The sequence below is a fragment of the Meleagris gallopavo genome, chromosome 8 (assembly GCF_000146605.3).
Source record: "Meleagris gallopavo isolate NT-WF06-2002-E0010 breed Aviagen turkey brand Nicholas breeding stock chromosome 8, Turkey_5.1, whole genome shotgun sequence".
Classification (NCBI taxonomy): domain Eukaryota; kingdom Metazoa; phylum Chordata; class Aves; order Galliformes; family Phasianidae; genus Meleagris; species Meleagris gallopavo.
In genome coordinates, this window is record NC_015018.2 from 14,825,981 (window position 1) to 14,840,419 (window position 14,439).

General features: G+C 37.5%; 1 long non-coding RNA gene across 1 annotated transcript in view; it reads left to right on the forward strand.

The window, feature by feature from the left end:
* LOC109368792 overlaps nucleotides 1–9,981 on the forward strand; it is an 11,509-nt gene extending 1,528 nt beyond the window's left edge. The window contains exon 3 of the long non-coding RNA XR_002117135.1: nucleotides 7,621–9,981. This is a non-coding gene — a long non-coding RNA (uncharacterized LOC109368792). The remainder of the gene's footprint in view (nucleotides 1–7,620) is intronic.
* The last annotated feature ends 4,458 nt before the right edge of the window (nucleotides 9,982–14,439 follow it).

Consider the following 14,439-nt stretch of genomic DNA (forward strand, 5'->3'; position numbering starts at 1 on the left):
ATTCTTTTATTTCCCTATTTCCAATATGTTACACATGTTACACATGAAACACATGGGGGAAAAAGCATGCTAAACCTCCTTTCCACATACTCACTATTTTAGTATTGTTAAGAAGCTGTGTCCATCATTAGCAGTCCAGGAGTGACTAGCATCCAAAATGTGATAAAATAGTTAGACTGAAAGGATTAGGTTTGAAGACACTCTCCATATCCATTTTAATTTCATAAGAACTCGGGTGAGTCCAGTTAAACCCATTCCTGCAAAAAATTCTGTCAGCAAACTTTTCGCTAACAAAAATTTTCATTGAATTTAAGGCCATAACGTTTCCATCTTAGATGACAGATGAATAAATACTGACAAAACAGAATTTACTGAACACAGAAGCATCACGGGCATGGTCTTACCTGCAGTTTTTGTTGTTGTTGTTGTTGTTTTTTTTACTAAATTATGGTAAGACTGTGCAAGAAGATGAAAGACTTTTATGTTTTTGATTCAAAATGAAATGGAAGCATTGACTATCTTCACTCTGATTTTCATTAAAGTTGAGTCGTAGTAAAGTAAGAAAATATGAATTTGTGCTCATCGACTGAATATGAAGTTCACTAAATGTCCATGATAATAATCAATTCTATCTTCATCTGGTATACGTTTTTATTTCCATTACTTTGGCTTAGCTTTTTGCTCTGATAATCTGTTTATTTTGCTTTCCACATAATCTCAGGTTCTTTTCCCACACATAAGTGTATCTCTCAGTGAAGAAATACTCTCCTTGCTTCCACCGAAGTAAGAGATATGTATGAACACAGAATAGTAGACTTAGGTAGAAAAAGGGAGAAGACTGCATGCTGACAAACAGTGTAGCTGCATTGCAGTCTTTGTCACAGTTCTGCATCCTGTGGTAGGTATACACGGCACTACAAATGGCAGGAGCAGTGGAGCAGAGCCATTTTCACAGCTTTATGACCTTGCAGTTGTCTGAAATCATAAGGTGTTTTGTTAATACAAATACTTAATTGAAATCAATATGCCTGGTTTAACTGCAAGCGCTAGCCATATTTTGCAGTAGTTGATTTCAGTTTTAGATACCAAGCAGAGATGATGAGGTTTTCTAAGCATTTAATTTGGCTGTGCTGAATTGCCTACCTCTGGAATGGCCTGATCTTGTTCTTTGACTGCTCTGGCTTCTAGTTTTCCTAAGTAACACCTGATTAGCTGCCTCGTTAAGTTTAAAGAAGTGCTGTATTCATGTATTGCATCGAACAGTGCTGTCTTGATCCCATGAAGGTTTAAGCATATGTTGAAAGGATTATAATCTTTTTGTCAACTTCTGGGGAATCTGAAGCTATTATTGATCAGTGGACATAGAATGCATTCTACAGTTCTCTTATCAAGCCATTATTTTTGGGTAATCTAAGGAGTATATAAAAATATTCTTTTTCTGAAAAAGAAAACAGGATTTTATCTTTTATGGCTTAGTATCTTCCGATAGCAATGATAATGGGAGGACAGTTTACTAGATGATCTTGTACATCCTTTCCAACCTTGTGATTCTACGATTCCTTGTGGTAAAGCCTGCCTTAAAGACATTTTAAGGTTGATATAGGTTTGTCATAGAATTACTATATTGATGTCACTTGTCTATTGCTGGTTGGCACAATGAGTACATCTCACACTTAAGAAATGTGAAAGGGAAGAAAGAGCAGGTAGGAAATACAGCAGTGTAACTTCAACATGATACTGTTAATATTCCTTGCCTTCATGAGGATGACTTCTACCATGAGACTAGGTTAGGTTCTGTTTTGTCCTGGGTCTTGGCTGGCTGTGTGGTAGGAACTGCAACAAGACCAATGTTATACAATTTTTTTTTTCCCCAAACATTCATATCACCAGTCACTGAATGAGATAGATGGGAGCAGCCTCTCCACAGCTGCAAAATTTAAATCAAAATTGCCAGCCATCTCCTGAAGACTGTATTCATTGGACTCCTCAGTTTCTAGTGTCTTTGTATGGGTGTGTTGTTAAACGTAGTGAGGCTTAGATCTGCAGAGAATGCTATTACCAATTCACCACCTCCTTCAAGGATTTTCTTTCTACACAGCTGTGCAACATCTACTAGGAAGCAAAGAATGCAAATGTAATTTATCTTTTTAGCTTTGAGCTCAAGTACCTACTACTTTGAGCCCAGAAGACTGCACTAACTACACTGCATTCTTAAGTGGTTTATCTTGGAGTAGCACAATTGTAACAATACAATTCAAGGAATGTTTTTAAAGACAGAAGAGAGAGAAAAAGAAAGATGAGCATATTTAATCTATTTTTGTCTATTTATGTATATATTAATGCTTATTCTAGAAATTGCTAACAAGGGATGATGCTCAAAGAACAGATTTTCCTACTTCTCAAAAATTCCAGACAAGATTAGAAATGCATTTCTATGTATGTAAACTTGTATGACAGCTTACATGTACTTAAATTTACACAATCTAATCACAGTAAATGGAAGCAAAATATCTTTCTACTCTTCTGGCAACATTACTACTAATTTTTTACTTCCATTTTCAGAAGGCAATTGATAATTTTCAGAAGTTTGACTCTCTGATCATCTACGCGGCAGATGAGTACTGTTAAAAGAAAAATGAGTTGAAGCAAAAAACTTATCCCTATGTCTTCCACCAAATATTGCACTTCAGTGGTGCTCTTTTAAATACAATTTTTAGGCAATGAAGATGTGTATTTTTGTTCTGAGTTTGACAGTCTTGCTTATAAATAATCTTAGTGCTTCATTCACAGTAAGTGGCCACCTTAAGTTATTTAACCACTAGTAATTTTAGCAAATATTTATGGTCATGTAAATGGTCATGGAAATCAGCCAAAGATCTTGAGCCTGTTTAAGTTAGGAATATTCCATCTTGTGTGGGTGCTGTCATTCAACTTCAAATGTCACTTGCTGCACCATGAATCTTTTCTAAGAGCATGCTTTTTGGGAGCAGTCAGACTCTCATGATCAATCAGTTTACAGAGACATTGCATCTTCTAACTGATGTGTGGTGACTGACTTCTCACATGCTCTTTGTGTATTTCCTTAATATGTTTAGAGGTTGGCTTAAATAGCTCTCACCAACCAGTGTAAGCTTCCCTGTTTTACTTTACATTGCATTGGAATTAACAGATACCTCAGCTGAAATGCATACAATAAGTTCTGAAATTTTATCTTCCTTGCAAGAAGATACCTGAATGCTCATGTTTTTGCATTTGATTCTATTTACATCAATTTCAAGGACCTCTTTATCCACACCAGCCTACACAGCTGACCTACTAAATGCGTGGACGTTAGGGCTGCATGTGCCTCTGTCTGGTTAAGCTTAACCAGCTTTTCTTTGCCTCTGTAATATTATGTGTTTTTATGTACCAACTCCTTTTCCAGGAGTTCGTCATGTTGAGTGTGACTCACTAAGGTGTTAAATCATATGCTTGTTGTTTAGTGTAAGATTAGTCTAAACTTTGAAGTGTTCTGCTGGTTTGGAATCTCATGAGTTATTTATGTGCCTATTGCAGAATGATCAGGTTCAATTTTGTGTACATTCCAATTCACCACAAAGCCAAAGTCTTTGGGCTGACCAAGACTTCTGGAAAAGCCACCAACAAAAGTGAAATAATGCTATAGTTAGTGGTAATAAACTCTTTGAGTATGCATGTATATAATCACTTTTGTGTGTGCAAATAATCCTGAAGTAATTTAACTCTTTTAAACTTCTCATGTCTTAAATAATTGTTTGTGCTTGCAATACATTATAAATGTGACTTTGTGGTACTGGAAATAGGAGCTCAAAGCCATCAACAAATACTAAATGGCCAAGTTACACAACACTTAAAGAGCAGATCTTGCTAGAGAGCACTTAATTTCTGTGTATATGCATCAACTCCATCCATATACAGGAAAGACATAAATCCAAATAATACATCACATTGATGCACATTTGAGGATCTTATATGTGCTGTGTCCATTAATTCATCTCAGCTAAAATTCTCGTCCCAGACAGAGGACCTTCAAATAATTACAATGAAACAAGAAAATTAACCAATAATATGAAAAAATGCTTTCTCCTGTCCTAAGATGCTGCACCTACAGTTATCTTAATGTAATTGGACTTTATATTCTCCTGAAGTTAAGTAGGACTCACTGTAAGATTGCTCTGTGAATATATGCATTTTGTTCTTCATGTCACATAAAAAAGCAGTGTGATAGGAAGACCAGTGTATATTCAACACTGCCATGCCACTCCTGGGCTTAGAGAGCATCAGGGCTGTAGTGAGAGTTTTATACTGCTGCAGAAGGGAGAACTCAGAATTATATTAGTCCATACAATATTTCCGGACTGAAAAAAAAGAAATAGTCTTCCTGACTTTTTATGTTTATAAGAACTTATCCAAAATTCTGTGGAAATGTACTAAAAACATGCTTGTCCTCCTTAGTCTCCCTGTTAGTTAGATTCATGGCTATTATAAATTAAGTTGTGCAAGCCATACACATGCAGAAGATCCCTGTACTTTACCTTACTTTCCTCTTGAAGTAAAGTATTAGTGGAGTAAATTTTTGCCCTACAGCAATTGGACAATCAATACAATGGGAAAGGCACTACAACAGAGGTGTAATGATGGAAGGACCAGCACAGTAGAAAGATGGTATAAAGGAAGGGAAGAAGATTGCTCACCCATATCAGAGGAGTCTAGGTTTGAAGGAGAAAGCTTCACTAAAGAGGAATCTCCAGAAAGAGACCCTTCCCCAGGGCCAGTCAGCCCTTAAATGAGGTCTAAGAGAGGTGCAGCCAGGCTCCACCCCTTTCAGTCGCACAGCTGAATTGCCTTCACCTGTGCTCCCAGGGCTGACCGGGTCCTTTCCACAGGTGCTCAGTCAGTGGTTCAGGCCGTGACCCAGCATGCCCCTTACACAGACGATATTACCCACATGAGTATTTAGAGACAGAAATGAGAAGTTGTTTAATCTTCTCTTAAAGGAGCTTGGTATGAAACATAAGTACTGATAAAATACTTAAGCGTTCCTATTTAAGATATTGTGTTCAATATCATGTATTTCTCCAGTGACAACGGAGAAAACTTGATTAATAAAAATTTTAACACCTTTTGAAACTAGTGGATATTTGAATTCTGCAGTCTGCTAGAAGATGAGAAGTAAAAGTTAAGGGCTACTAAGTCTTCCTGCAGATTCCTTTCTGCGTATAGAAAAATGCCCCTGATGCCAAACAAAAACATTTCCCATTTGTATGTGTAACTCTTCACTGTCAGGTACTGTGTTACAATTGCCAATTAAGTATGGTATTCAGTGGTAAAGTATGTGCAAACTGCTGCCAAATGAGTGTCAGTAGACAGCAATGTCATGCTGTGAAAAGCATGCTGTGCTTGTGAAATATTTTCTCCACTGACACAAGTTTTCTGCATTAATTACAGTGTCTCTTGCAAAGCAGATAGCCATGGGTAGACTCACATTTTTCACCCGTACTGTATTTGATTTACATCAGTCGAAGGAAACAGTAATGCGCAATAGTGACTCTGGAATTTAAACAGAAACCCACAAGGGATGTCCATACAGCAGGCCAACTTCCAAATACGGGATAAGAGAAACCACCCGCAGTACAGCAAGGGGAAAGTAACTGAGAATACAAGAGCCACTTTGGAGTTTGTTCAGGAAGGTAACTGCTGCAGTGCTTTAAGCAGAATAAGGAAATGAAATTGAAATAGTGCAATAGCAGGAGGAATGTTAACTGTCTGGGGCCTGATTAACAGAAATGCAGCTATTATTTTTTATTCCTCTTTTCAGTATGTAGTAGTGCACTTACCCAAATTCAAACCCATAGCAATCTGTTGGCTTGAAGATTTATCATGAAAACTTGCATGAAGAATGTCTGAGAGATCAGTGGAACTTACTACCAGGTCTAGATGAGCAGACTCTCTGAACAGAACTAGAAACACCAATATTTAGGCACCACATTCTACAAAACTCTATTCAGAGGCTTAACAAGAGCCCCTAATATACAGTCAACAGAAGGATGAACCTGGGAAGACAAAAAAAAAAGGAAGTACCCTATGTGCAGACTCTATCTACTAGGTGATAGTTTCACTTGTATTTGGCTGTTGAGGTTTTGCAGGCTTCTGTATGTAGCAGTACATGTCAGCCATGCACATAGAGAAATAGCAGCCTACAGACCAAGGGAATACAGAACCAAACCAGAAAGGGCAAGTCCGACAGAGAAGAGGCCAGCAAAGTGATTTTCATTTTTAGTGAGCTACTGTAGAAAGAAGACATCTTAAGTGGTACCCTTATTGCTGCATTATAGACAAGGTCTATGACCTTTTGATAGAATGAGGATAAATCCAACATTTAGAAACAATCAGAGAAAATGAAACTAATGTTTTATAAATTAAAATGCCATTAGAAGAGACCTGTTATGGGGGTGGGCTTTTATGAAGAAAAACAAATTATAGGCCACTTTTCCTTTTGTCATGAAAGAACTATCAATTTTCTAGAAGAAGAGCTCAGGCGAGAACTGCTGTGGATGAGATATGGATGCCTATTTTCCTGGGAGACTGCACTGAGATGAAAGTGGAGTAAAGGATTTTTCTTTTCTAACTGCCTAAAGGGAGCATCCTGTGTTCTTTTAGCAAAGGAGATTTAATGGCACTGTGTTTCTTATGAAATTGACTGTGCTGTCTGAAACAATTGAGTATGAATTTCTCACTCTTTAGGGTGGTATATGAGTGAATTATTACATATCATTAGGCAAAAGCTTCAACATTTCTCTCTGCAGATTATAAATATCCTGAGTGCATTCTTGCTCCTCTTCTACCACTGTCACCAAAATGATACTGTGTGAAAGTGGTAATGGGAAGGACTCCTAATTTTAAGTCATAACTCTCAAATTAGGATTGTGTTGTTAAAGTTGAGTCATAGTGATTCAGCTAACATGCTGTCAGTGAAAGAGTTGGTAGAAGTGGTACTAAATTACACCATTAGCTTTCAGAGCTGTCCTAAATAGGAAACTCTGCCACTTTGATAAACTCATTTCTGTGTAACTGCAGAAATTTTACACTTCGTTCTGTAACACAGCATCTCTTTGACTACTGTTTGGAAGTTGTATTTTACTTCTAAAAATTTTAAATACTATTGCCTGATTTGGTTCTTCTTTTCACCTTCCACCCTTCATGTGATCACAGAGTCTAAAAATCAGTTTGCAAGGTTGTAAATGGCTGTCTCTTGCGGTACGTTCCTGAATTGGTCAGTCCTTCCTTGACAGTTATAAAATGGATATACGCATTCATAGCTTTCAGTAACAAAATAAGGGTTTCTGAAAGTTAAGTACTTATAACTTCACTGAAGATACTTTTTTTTACAGTTTCCCACAAACACTTTTCTAATTCCAAAAGTTTATATACAACAAAGTTCAAAAGTCCAAAATCTAGTTGAAAAAATTTGCAACAGAAAATGCCGTGGGGGTCTAGTAAACACAGAGGCACTATTTCTGTCTAAAGAAGATCCTCAGCTTTAGACAGCTGGACACAATGTACTTTGGGAATTGTTGTCTTATTCTTTCCGTTCTTTTTCAGTCATCCACTGTTGGCTACCCTCGGAGCTGTGATAACATGCTAGGCGACACCCATGGTCTGACTCTGTCTTTATGCTGTTCTCATAAAATGATTCTTCTCTGACACCTCAAATCAAGAAAGAAGAATCAAAAACAATATCAGGATTACAGAAAACCTTACATGAAGATATGAAAATAACTTATCTGCTATTGCTGTTGGCTCTTTTCTGTGTGACTGGAATTTTCTTTTGCTAGAACTGACTTGTCTCAGCAAGGATGCATATTCTATAAATAGAGCACTGTTTCTATTTCAAAATTAGCAATAAGATGAGGGAAAACATAAAACATTCTGCATCATCATGTCCTGACCCTATGAACAACCCCAGACACAGTGATCCCAGAGGCACAGCTGTGGGTCAGGTCACGTGGTGGGGTTGCAGCTGGCTGCAGGGCAGAGGCTGCCTGCTGAGCAAACCTCTAACTGCCACACAGCATCCCAGTTTGTAAAAGAAACTGCATCCCATAACGACTTTTAGTATACCACGTGCATATTATAGGTGCTCCTTTGTGTACTCCTGTGCACCTTATTTACATGCTTATGATACTCTGTGAGATACAAGCTCACATGTTTTCCTTTGTGTAAGCTGGGAGCAATCTTGTGGCATTACTCTTCCAAAAAGAAGCCTGGAAACAACCTTCCATGGTTTCATGCAAACCTGCTTTATTTCCAGTTTCTAACCATCTCTAATATAGCTTAAAAATTCCATGTGTATTTAATTAAGTTTCCCTTTCTCTTGGAGACTGGGAGGGAGGGCAGAGAGAAAATAATGCAATAGAAAGCCAAGAAAATTAGATCTGGAGATGAGGTAAAGGAAACAGACACTGAACAAATGATTGAGATGGGGAGAATATTTATTTGGGGGAAGTCATAGGAGCATTCTACTAACTGTGCTGTTTAGAGCCTGAGTGCAAGATAATATTTTATCCACGAAATAACCATGAACAAAAGAAACTTGCTTTCTGTATATTAAGTTTGAGGTAAGTAACAGAAGAGAGGAAGAATGTGGGTTTAAATAGCACCAAAACATGTTAAGGTCTTCCAAGCCAGTGTTGATACAGTTTTTGCATCCACAGCACAAAACTGTTGGGAGTTTAGCTTCCTGCAGCTCCCATAAGGAAACCCAGAGTCCCGTAGCTTTCAGGAAGAGTTAAGAATAATACCACTAAGTGTATTTCCACATGTCATTATCAGCAGCAAAGGCCCTATGCTACACTTGCTGATGCTAGTGAAGCTCTGTGCAGGCTGTGTTCTTCCAAGAGCTAATTGTGGTACTTGGTGGCTACAAAGTGCATCACCTCAGTCCAACCACTTTCCAGCCCTTTTAGTTGCACATCAAATGAGATACAAATGTTAGTTGCTACATGTTATAGTAAGAGGTAAACCTGTCAGTACAAGAACAGATGGTGGACTTTTCTTACACGAAATGTAAGAGACATGATTACACCCAACAAGCTGATCAACCCTTGAACACAGCAGACAGTATACTCTTTGGATTTGTGGATAGGTTTCACTTAATAGAATGTATGTGCCATTCAACACCAGAGAACAAGTGAAGATGAGGAGAAAGAAATGAGAAGATGACAACATTTATTTGGCAAGAATAGTTACGGAAAGATTTTGCTCTGTGATAAGTTCAAACAAAGGAAAGCATGCATACTAAGGAAAGAACTAGTCATTAGGATAAAAAGAATGGGTTTTCTTGTTTGTTTTACTGAGAACAAAACAACTGAAAAATACATCCAAACAAACTAATTTACACTTAAAGTGATTATTATGGATTACATTATATTTGGGCCTGCAATAAAATTTGTTATGTGCTCTTAAGTTACAACTTGCTTTCAGTACATTTAAATGTATGGACACTGCAGAAGGACTCCAGGGAATTAGACATGCAGTTGAAAGCAATGCAGACTGGAAAGCTGTGCATCTTCCTTCCAGATTTTCGTGAAGCTCTCCCACTCTGCTCAGAATCCAAGGAGCCCACCTCTTTCTACTGCACTGTTTCCTCTTCTACACTCTGGAGTAGCCTTTAAAATTAAAGAGATGGCAGCTGGCACCTTAGAGATGTATTTTCTTACAGTTGCAACAGTCAGAATATTGCCTTTACATTGGGAAGAGGTCATGTGGCACCACCGTTACTGCTGCTTCAAACATTTCTGTATGCATGGAATACTCCAGGGCTTCCTGAAAATTTCCAATCTATTTCTCTTACTTTATTCCCAACTAGAACCCTACAGCCACACTGCATCCAGACTTTGTTATTCCGGAACCAGACAAAGATACTTGCTATTTATGTTATCATGGGATTAAAAAAAAAAAAAATACAGACATGTTAAATAATGTAGTATTTGTATGCAGGTCAGATCACTGATCTGCTAAGCCTAATCAGACTGTAGCCACACTAACACCTTCTGAGGAAGGTTTTAAAAACCCTACTTAGGAATTTTCATCTAACAGTCACAGGCATAACGTTTTTTTTCTAGAACTTGTAATACGACGGTGAATTTCTCCAGTTGTCTTGCAGCTGGAAGCCAGAACAAGCTCCTTTCTGCTGTGAAATAATACACATTGGCTCAGAATTTAGTATTCCATTCCATTACATATGAAAGTTTGACTAGCGTTGTCTTTTTCTACAGGCTGCATGATTCACATACTGGCAAAAAGTCATTCAGAAGTAGCAGGACTTGAAAAACTGCTGAGCTTCCAAAATTCCCACTGTAGCCTGTAAGAAATACAGATTCTAAAACATTGGCTTCAAACACGTAATGATTTGATGTTGTCAGCAATAAAAACTCACATTTTTTTCTTCCAGAAACTGCCATTGTTAAGTAACTGAATGTATTGTTTAGCAGGAATAATAATATTGATCCATCCAAGGAGAGATTCACTTTTCCATTTATGGACGTTCTGTTTTCTCTGGAAGTAACAGTGATACTGTACTTCTTGTATTTTTCAGAAGATGGCTTAGATATTAACTAATGTCTAGCATTCTCCTCTGAGTTTGGCATAGAATAAGTCCTTATTTTAGGAAAGAAAGAAGCGAAACTAACTTAAAAATAAATATTTTTTCACTCTTTAATAGTTCCTGGAAATTGCTAAGTAACAATTTTAGGCTTAGCCTGTAGACAACTCTTTTAGAGCTATTTGAAACTACTATTTCTGTCTGCTATTACTTTCCATGATTTGACACTAACATAGCAATTATGCAACTGAACATTGATTGCCTTAGTGTTAATGTACTCAGATGTTAAGAGGTGGTCACACAGTTAGCTTCCCAGTTTAAGGCTACTCTGGCTTTTATTAGGCAACGTCAGTGGTCTGGGATATAGCACTGAATTAGAACCTGAGTACACTGCTGATTCTCTTCTGTTGATTTTAGATGACCCGATCTGATTCTCTAACTTCATGATATACACAACCAAGAATCCATTCTCTTGAACTCTTAGCTTTAGATGGTTGATTCCAGATAGAGATACTGTGATTTTACATCTTGACTTCTTTTCCTCCACACTCCTATTCTTGAAGTGTAGGCATACTTACAACTTACATCAGGACAATTTATTTGCCCCCTGTAAATTATACTATTGTAAGACTTCTGCATGTCTCTCAAATGCTTATAATAATTTTTGAACGCGTGGAAGAATTCTTAACATTAACTACAAGTTGTACATTCATATAACAAACAACAAGTCAGAGAAAAGCAAATCTCATGCCATAGTCTTTTCTACTTTTTCTTCCAAATGTATGATGTAGCCTAAATTTCTTAAGAACTTTCCCAAATTTGTCAAATAACGTCCTAGTCTTAAGTACAAGGAAATATCTTTGATGAAGTCCTGGTTTTACTGAATCAAGTAACAAAACTCACATATATTAATTGAGCAAGGAATTTATCCCCTGAACTTCCAAGTACTTACATGACCTGAAAGAAGTCCATGAACTTATTTCCCATTTGAGCATCGTGAGAACTTCTCAGATTGAAGCATCTTGCAAAATCCATGCAAAAGAAATACATGTTTATGTTCATTACAGTAAGGGCATTCAGTCTAGACTTGAATTCTAAACAGTCCAGAGATGCCCCTGGATATTGCTGTGGAATCTGTGAAACAAAGCAGGAACTGGCCTTGGACTGCATACATAAACACTCTGAAAGTTACTTCATCTGTGTAAATCCAAGTTCTTTCAGAAAATAAATGGCTTCTGCTGCATTAATTCTAGGTATCAGCTCAGCTAGAGATATGGTCAACAGTGTTTGTACTGTTAAGTAGCAATACAGTAAAACATAGCACATAATCTTACTAACTCTGTGTTTTTGCAGTGAAGTGACTAGCAAACTGTAGAGAGGTTGGAGAACATAACATACCTAAGCAAAGAACCACAGAGAAATAAATAACCTCTGGGAGGCTTTATAGCTATGATGGATATAAGGGTGTGTAGTAGAAATGCTGAGTCACGGCCTGAAGCAGCGATTGAGCTCCTGGTGGAAGGCAGGGCCAACCCAGGGGAGCTCAGGTGCAGGTGCGTGTAATGTACCTGAGTGACTGGGAGGAGTGGAGCCAGGATCCACCCCTTCCCAAAGCTCATTTAAGGCTTGGCAGTGCAGTTGTAGTTGTTTTGCTGGAGAGCCCTGTCTACCTGCAGTCTTCTGAAGGTAAGCAGTATTTTTTTTTTTTGATTTGCTGTTTTATTTGGTTTCATTCTTATTTGTTCTAGTCAAAGACCTTGCTTTCTTGCTTTTATTGCTATTTTTTCAATTGTATTTTAGTGTTACAGGGAGTATCCATTCAGTTATGCGGGTGATAGACTGGGAGATAACTAGCAATTCATTTCTGTTTCTGAGACAGAATTATTATGGTCTTTTGATATTGTAAGGTGTTTTTTGGTAATAATAGTCTGAAGTGCAGTTAACTCCTGAGAAGTAAGCGCATGTCTTTGGGAATGTTTAAACCACTCAGATGAAGTTGTTCAAGTGCAGCTGGTGGTGCTGCCCATTTGCTGATACTTCAGTGTTGTTGTAATGTTCAGAGTAGAACTACAAATCCCTTGCAGATCATTTACCCTCCCTCTTCTAGTAACTCTAGGAGTTGTTTACTTGTTTTAAGCTTGAAAGTCAAGTCCTATGCTTCAATTAAGGCTGTGCTTGCAAAGTGCTGATGAAGTTTGAAAATGATTGAAACCAGCATTTCTAAAGGATGGCTTTGGTAGATGGGGTGAAACTTTGTGTTTGCTGAAGAACTGAATTTCAAGAAGGCCAACAGAAAGGCTTTTGTTGCAGTTGTATACAGTTACCATGAAAAAGTCAGTACTTCAGTATAAGCTATGAAGTTATTTGCATGTTATTTGCAAAGACGCAAAATATTTGTCTTTATTTGGAATTAGCTCTGCAGGCACTGATGTGCAAGGAATGGTATAGCTCCCATTCTGGATGAGAAAGGTAACAAACTTGTGCTTCTCTCAGTCCTATGATCTCATAGTATTTGGTGTTTTTTTAAGTTAACCTTGTGTATGAACACCAGAGGCTATAACTGTGGTTAATTCCACCCATACAGCCTGAACAGACTAGATAATGTCACAGACTTCAGATGAACTGCAGGGTTACAAAAAAAGTGGGCTATGACCTGAAGTTGTTTTAAGTAGCAAGCTCCTGCACTGTGCAACTCTGTGAATGAGGAAGTCCTGCTATTAGAGTATTTAATCAAGTGAAATAAGTATTGGCTTGTTACTAAATGATAATCTGAAATAAATTCTTCACCTACATCTGTAGTTCTTAAACTATAGCATTCTCCCTATCCCAATATGATGATGTGGAAGAAGCTTTAAAACAAAATACTAATGCGGACAGCTTGTCTTGACATGCCAACCAGCTCTGGTATCAGCCAGCTAAGCTTTCAAAGAGTTCCCCTGTGACAGCAGTGTTTCCAGACACTCAGTAATGCTTCTTGTTTGAAGCCTGATTGTTGTTAGTCATTCTTTTTGAGAGGTATAGTTTGGTCTGCTTGTTATCTGATGATCCAAACTGCTATCATGATGCTGATTTAGGTATTTTCTTAACTCTTATTAACTCAACATTCAAAGTTACTATCTAAATTTTGTTTTCTTTTTAGCCTTATTAGTGCTACCAATAATTGAGTTCTGTAATTAGTCAATGTCATACATGTCCTTAAATGAAAAGGTCCAATTCTGATATCTAGTGTGGGGAGAAAATCTCATGACTGGGACACTGATTCTATAATCTTAAAAGCTAGGTAGAGTCGCAACTCTTAATAATTTAGCAGTGTGATTTTTCGAGGACATAATTATTTCCTGCTCTTCCCATTAAATATGTTAGTGTACCAATGTATTTGGTTTGCATTGGGCTAATCTTTACAAGTGGCAAAACTACATGCCTAGGAAGAGTTCCAGAATGTTCCTCTTCTTAATGTCAAATATCTTTGTACTGTAGACAATGTCTATAAATCTGCTGCAAAGGAGTCACTGGTACTGTGATTGCTTCTCATCTCAGAGATAATGACTCATAGAAAATATCCTACTTAGTCCTGAATGCTGTAGTTCATGAATACGAACTCTTTCTACAAGAGCTCCTGTTTTTGTTTCGGGCCTTGAAATTTATACTGTGCTGCCATTACTGGGAACTACCAAAGAAGGTATATCACCTTTTCATTCCTAATTTAAAGCTGTGAGATGGTGGAAAACTAATAGCTAAACTTCTACAGAAACAATCAATCACTTTTAATTATGGTTTTTGTAAATGTTACTTGGAAGTCTCAGGTCATTTGTGTGTTT